Source organism: Salvia splendens, chromosome 12 (assembly GCF_004379255.2).
Source record: "Salvia splendens isolate huo1 chromosome 12, SspV2, whole genome shotgun sequence".
Taxonomy (NCBI): Eukaryota; Viridiplantae; Streptophyta; class Magnoliopsida; order Lamiales; family Lamiaceae; genus Salvia; species Salvia splendens.
In genome coordinates this window covers 18,383,186-18,389,646 of record NC_056043.1, presented here as the reverse complement: position 1 = coordinate 18,389,646, position 6,461 = coordinate 18,383,186, and positions in this window count along the sequence as shown.

The window sequence follows — 6,461 nt, the reverse complement described above, 5'->3', positions numbered from 1 at the left end:
TATGCCTTTCAATTACTTGTGGGATTAATTTATTTGTTACCTATTTTGTGGGAGTCTTTTCCTACAAGAAATTACCAATTTAAATCCTATTCCTATTTAATTGAGGATTTAAATATATATTTTTTAAAATACTCCCCTTGTACACGTCCCTTTTCCCTATTTTCACTCCACAATTTGATTTTTTTTATTTTTGTTTATTTATGTGGGGAATTAATCCTAGAATATAAAATGGAGAAACCCAACCCATTATTTCAACGCCTTTTTCTCTCCCTCTTCTCCCTCACACACCCTTTTTCCCTCTTCCCCACCAATCCTTCACAAATTCTTCAATCTTGCTTCGTTTTGGAGTTGGAAACTCAATAATCGTTGAAGAATCGAGCCATTCGTTGCCTCTACCGATTGTTTTTCAAGAGAAAGGTATACTTTGATTCATCTTTCTCCTTCTTACCATTGAATCCTTGTTCTTGATTCCCTCATGCATATAGTGAGTGTAGAAGATCTAAGAATTAATCGGGTGGGATTGATGGTTACATGAGAAAATATATGTGTAAGCGTTTATTGATGTGTATGAATGAACTTGTGGATGATCGTTGGTGAATGATATGTGAACATATGAGAACATGGTTGTGAGATCTTTTTGAAGCATGATTATGCGTTGGAAGCATGAATAAATAGGTTTAGATGAATGATAGATAAACCCTAATTCGAATTTATGAAGCATGAAAACTGTGATGTTCGAACAGTAGATTCCGACGTGTGTTTAACTGACCAAACAATCTTATTTTGGCACGAATTTTTAACTGAGTAAAATTTGAGATGTCTTCTGTGTTGTGTATAAATTTTAGCCTCTTTTGAATTTTTAATGAATTTTTGAAGTTAACTGCGCAGTTCTGTCAGAATTTGTATTCTCGTCCAGTGAGTTTCATTTTTTATTTTACCGACCTAAATATGTGATTTTGATGTGAAATTTTAACTGGATGATCTTTGATGTGTCTACCGTGTTGTGGTAAAATTTCAGCCCCATCGGAGGTCGGATGGATTTTTAATGATTTTTACAAAACGACTGCGCAGTTCTCCCAGATTTCTGTCATGTTAAAATAATACTTGTTGTCAACTTTTGAGTGAATAAATGATACATGTGTGATTAAGGAACGTATCTTATGGCGTGGTTATGTGTTATACGTTGAGGTATACTATGGGGTGTTTTCCTTATGTTGATGAATGTTTGGGATGGGTAATTTAAGAGAACGATGAAAGGAACGATAGGGCATGCATGTTAAATTGTATTGATGGAAGGCTGATTGTGTTGTGGTGTTGACAAGGGTTGTTGTGCGTACGTGAGCATAAGGAACGAGGGTTGCTTTTGAGTTGCATATTGTGTTGTCTAAGCAAGCGAGGTGGGATTTCTTTTACTAAACTCTTTTACGTTTCAAAAATATGATTGTGGAGCTATAAGGGTGGTTTAAAGTGTTATGTCATGCCATGATTGTTTTGATGTTGAGATTGTTGCCTGATGCCTAGTTCGTTTGAGCTTGCTCCGTTAGGCTATAGGGCTATGTTGAGATTGTGCTTGATGCATAGTTCGTTTGAGCTTGCTCCGTTAGACTATAGAGCTATGTTGAGATTGTGCTTGATGCCTAGTTTGTGAGTTCGCTCCATTAGGCTATAGGGCTATGATAAACGAATTCGGGTCTGAGTAGGGCTGCAAACCCTATCAGGCTGTGTACACAGGTGGGATCGGGAGCCGTCCTTGCAAGTCGGCCGGTCTCGTGGGCGAATAGTGTGGCCACATTTTCGTCGCACTATGGTAAGAGGATGTGAATGATTGATTGATTGATGAGAAAGTGAGGAGATTGTTTTATCTGGCCAGACTATGAAAATGTTTTTGTGTTCTCGATGATATTTCTTAACTAGATGTAAAACTCAAGTTCACTGGTATGGACGACATAACTGTTATAAAATGTTTTCGGCATGAGCCCATTGAGTACAACAAGTACTCAGCCCTGCATATGTTTTCCCTATGTGCAGGTTGAGCGGGATGTTGTAGCGGATGTTGAGTGAGCTTTAGGAATTCCTGGATGCGTCGTGTCTTCATACATGGGCGTCATCCTATGACTCTCCTTTGATACTTGTTTTTCCACTGCCGTGTTTCGAATCGTGCTGGTTAAAGTCTTTCATTTTTCCCCACACGACGTTATGACATTATTTACCTTGAGACATTAATCTGTTGTTTAACTATTCGATAGACCAAAATATTTCTTTTTGAAGTTAATCGGGTTTCATATTCAATCTCGTCCTATATTGTTGTCTTTCATTGCGTCCCCATTTTCTTCCCCGCTCCTTAGTCCCTCCCCTCGTCACGTTTTCCCCGTCTTCACTATCCTTAGTAAGGGCGGTCGTGACAAAGTGGTATCAGAGCAATTTTTCTTTCCGCTCTGGACCGGAGAGTCTTTTTCTGTCTTAGTCTAGACTTGTTTCGCTTGACTAAAATAATAATGATAATAATAATAATGATAATGATAATTATGCATTGAAGGCTCAACATCCCGACTCGTCACACTCAACCGAGAAAAAGGTAACATGTTTTTTTTAGAATGTTTTTATGAGAAAGTTTTGGAGAAAGGAAAATGAGAGAAATTTTGAGAATGAAAGAGGAGAAAATTTTTATAAGAACGAGGAAGTAAAATCTTTCCGTTAGGGATTGGTTTCAAATTGAGAATAGTATTTTCTGATGTTTGAGAAAAGAGCAAGTTTTGAAGAGAAATTATGAGTTTGATTTTGAGTTTGAGTTTTAAAGTATGAAAGTGTTTTTGCTTTGGAATGTTAAAATGTTGTGTGTTATACTTGGTTATCTTTATGTATGAATGATGATAAAGTATGTTGCGAACATAGAGTGCTTATGTTGTAGGTTAGATTGAATACGCGCGAACCGTAGTTTAAGTTGAGATAATCTATCACTTTCCCGAGTGACGAAAACGAACGAGAATCTGAAAGTTTAGGGTGAACCTCTAATTTGTCAAGGCACGACGAGGCAAGGAGATCGAGAGTGCGAATGGAGGCCGGTGAACCATGAAACTTTTCTTGGAATTGCGTGAAACTTTGGAGCAAGCTAGATGCGAACCATTCGAAGGACGTAAGTAAATTTCGGGATGAAATTTTTATTAAGATGGGTAGATTGTAATACCCCGACTTTTTCTACCCTTTTTATATTGTTCTCGTAGTGACATCGTTTGTGCATCTGAAAAAAAAAATTCGACTTTGTTTTGTTTGTCAAAAGAAGAAATATCATTTTGGGCCTATAACAATTATTCTTTTTCTATCCCAATTTATTTATTTCCAAGCCCAATTCTTTTTTAAACTATTTCTTTTTGAAGCCCAATTTTGTAGAAGAAAGTCAGCTTTTATCTCACCAATTTTGAGCCCTTCGCCATTTCTTTTTCGATTACCAAATCTGAGATCGGGAGGAAATCTAGGAGAAAATCTCAGCCATATCTCAACAAACGAAGATGCTCAGTTTATATATATAGGGTTCTTGTATCTTTTTTACAATTAAATTAACCGAGAGTAGAGCTATAGAGAGGGGGATAAGAGGGTGAAGGCGGCGGTTGGTGAACGGAGCTTAGAAGGCTGGAGCTCGGCGGTGACGGAGAGGCAGTGACAGCAGGCGCATACATAGCCGAAGGCGGCGGCGTGATTTGGAGCAGCAGCAACCCAGCAGCGGCGCGGAGGAGACGGAAGCGGCAGACGGGATCCACACCGAGCGGAACCGATGTGGAGCTGCGACGGAGGAAGGGTGAATTAGCGAGCAACAGCAGCAGCTCCTGCTGCGTCGCGATATTGGCGGCGGTGGTTTGGTGTTTTGCCGGCGACAATCAGCGAAAGAGAGAGAAAGAAGTTTGAGATTGAAGAGAGGTAAAGTGACATGTGAGTGGCAACAGAGAGAGAGAGAGAGTTGAAATTTGGGGATGAAGAAGATGTGTTGGGCAGTAGAAGTCGTCTCCAAGAAATAGAAATAAAGAAAATGATAAGAGTAATAAGAAAAAGAAAATATCGAAGAAAAGAAAGGAGGAAAATTGAATGAATAGTTGATAATGAAGAATGGTGGATTTGGGGAAGTGGAACATACGTCTGACCAAAATATTTGGCATAAACAGGTGTCACAGTAATAATTTTTATATGTATATGTTATGTAGTTCTGTATATTGATTAGGATTGAAATAAATTAGTTGAATGGAAGTTCGAGCCAGAATACCTTAAATCAATGGATGACTTTACGAAAGCTTTCTGAGAACGGAATGGAACGGAAAGACAAAGTTGACGATTAAGAGAACGAGGTGGGCTTTCGAACTAAAGTATTTTCAAGAGCTTTCGATTTGATATATTGGTTTGAGCATCATTTTATGTGACGAAATGCCTTTGATTGCGATTATTACATGATTATGTGATTTATGTGCTTAAAGTGAAAGTGATTGTCATGTGTTGCGCTGTATAGCTTTTTGAGTGGTTGTGAAATGCTCGACTTGTTGATGCGATGTGAGATGATGCTCGACCTATGCAGAAAAATGTTTTATGTTTCAAATACGTTTTTGAGGAAAATAAAGTTTGCAAAGGGAATATCATGCCATATTTTTATTTTGAGAAATGCCTATCTGTTTGTTTAGCAAGTGAGTTGTCCCTACTAGACCTATTGAAATCGAATTCAGGTCTGACTAGGGAGTGAGTCCCTACTCAGGCTAGTGTACACCAATGGAGATCGTGAGCCGTCTTTTTGGGTCGGCCGGTCTAGTGATCGAGTTTGCGGCCACATTTTCGTTCATAGGATGTTGATGTTGATGAGATTGATGTTGATGTTTATGATTGTTTAGTGGGGAGTGAGTCCCTACTATGAGTTTAATCGAATTCGGGTCCTAGCAAGGGTGCGTCCCTACTCGGACTAGTGAACATGATGAGGACCGTGAGTCATCGAACGGGTTGGCCGGTTTTCATGCTCGTGGAAAATGGCCCCCTTACACGGCACCCTAAAGAACAGATATGACAGTTTCTTAAATAAATCAAGGAGAAATGGTTGTGTTTTGAAATGATGAAGAAAAAGGATTTGAGGATGAGTTGAAAGTTTGTGTTTGGGATATTTTTAGTGTCTCTGGCCTTTTCAAGTTAAAACCCCAAGGTCACTCAATGGTGGCATGATATAATTGTTTTTATAAAATTGTTTTGGCATTTGTTCACTGAGTACATCAAGTACTCAGCCCTGCATGTGTTTTCCCTATGTGCAGGTTGAGCAGTGACAGGCGCGGTGGGTGTTGAGCATGGTCGTTGAAGAAATCTAAGTGTCTAGAGTGTGTCATGTCTTCACACGTGGCATATTCCTTCTCTCAAATGCTTCCGCTGAGTGTTGTTTCTTTTGAGTTCTTGTATCCCTGAGATAATATTCATTTTTGAGTTGTTGATTAATGAGATACTTTTGAGTTCTTCACACGTGGCATATTTCTTTTGTTTTCCTTTTTGCTTCCCCGCTTCTTTAATCCTCCCATAGTCGCGATCAACCGTGTTTTCTATCCTTAGAAAATGCGGGCGTGACAAATTTCCTCCTTTTATACTCCAAAAAGCAGCTGAATAGTACCACACCCGCGCAACACACGTGAGTAGTTGGCGACTTGGCGCTTTCTTCAAGAAATCTACCCTTTCTGTCCACAACTGAACCCTTGACGTATTTATCTCATGTTCGCAGAGTGGCCGCATGGGTATCTGGAACCAATTGATCCTCATCATCATCATCATGTGGAACTCTCTTTCCATCTTCTCTACTTCAAACACTCATATCTGCGTTCTTCGCGAATTTCCACCATTTTCACACCAAAAGTCGCATCTACACATACAAATATACTTCATTACAGTACAAAAGTGATCGACAACATGTGACACACATCAACCTATCAATCTCCACAAGCAATATACAATCTTCATAATTCAAAGTACATTGTTTAATAATTACCTTAGGATATAGTGACTTTAAAAGTTAGTTCATCAGAGTTCAAGAAAGTCCTATTTCAAATCACTTCCAACCTCTAGTAATTTACTCTTATAGAAATAAGACCATCCCTTTGAGATAAGAATCTTGTCTCCATCCAGGGACGGAGATAGCTTAGGCCAAGCCACCACTTCAGCGGGGGCTTGGCCGGCGCCGTCCTCCTAGATTCGCCGATTAATTTAGTATTCTATGCTTTTATTCACGGAGCTGGAGAAAGAAGCTTGAAAAAGAGAACGGAAAGGGTGAGGGACAGAGGGGTAAAGAGGATAAGGATATGATTTTGCATTGGGAAGAGCGATCATGATTATATCTATTTCTTATTTTGTGTGATTAGGAAAATAAAAATATTTAAAATTCGGTCTAGTTCTTCCTCTAATTTACCTTATTTTATTTAGGCAGCAATATATTTGGTTTTATTTAAGCACTAATTTTC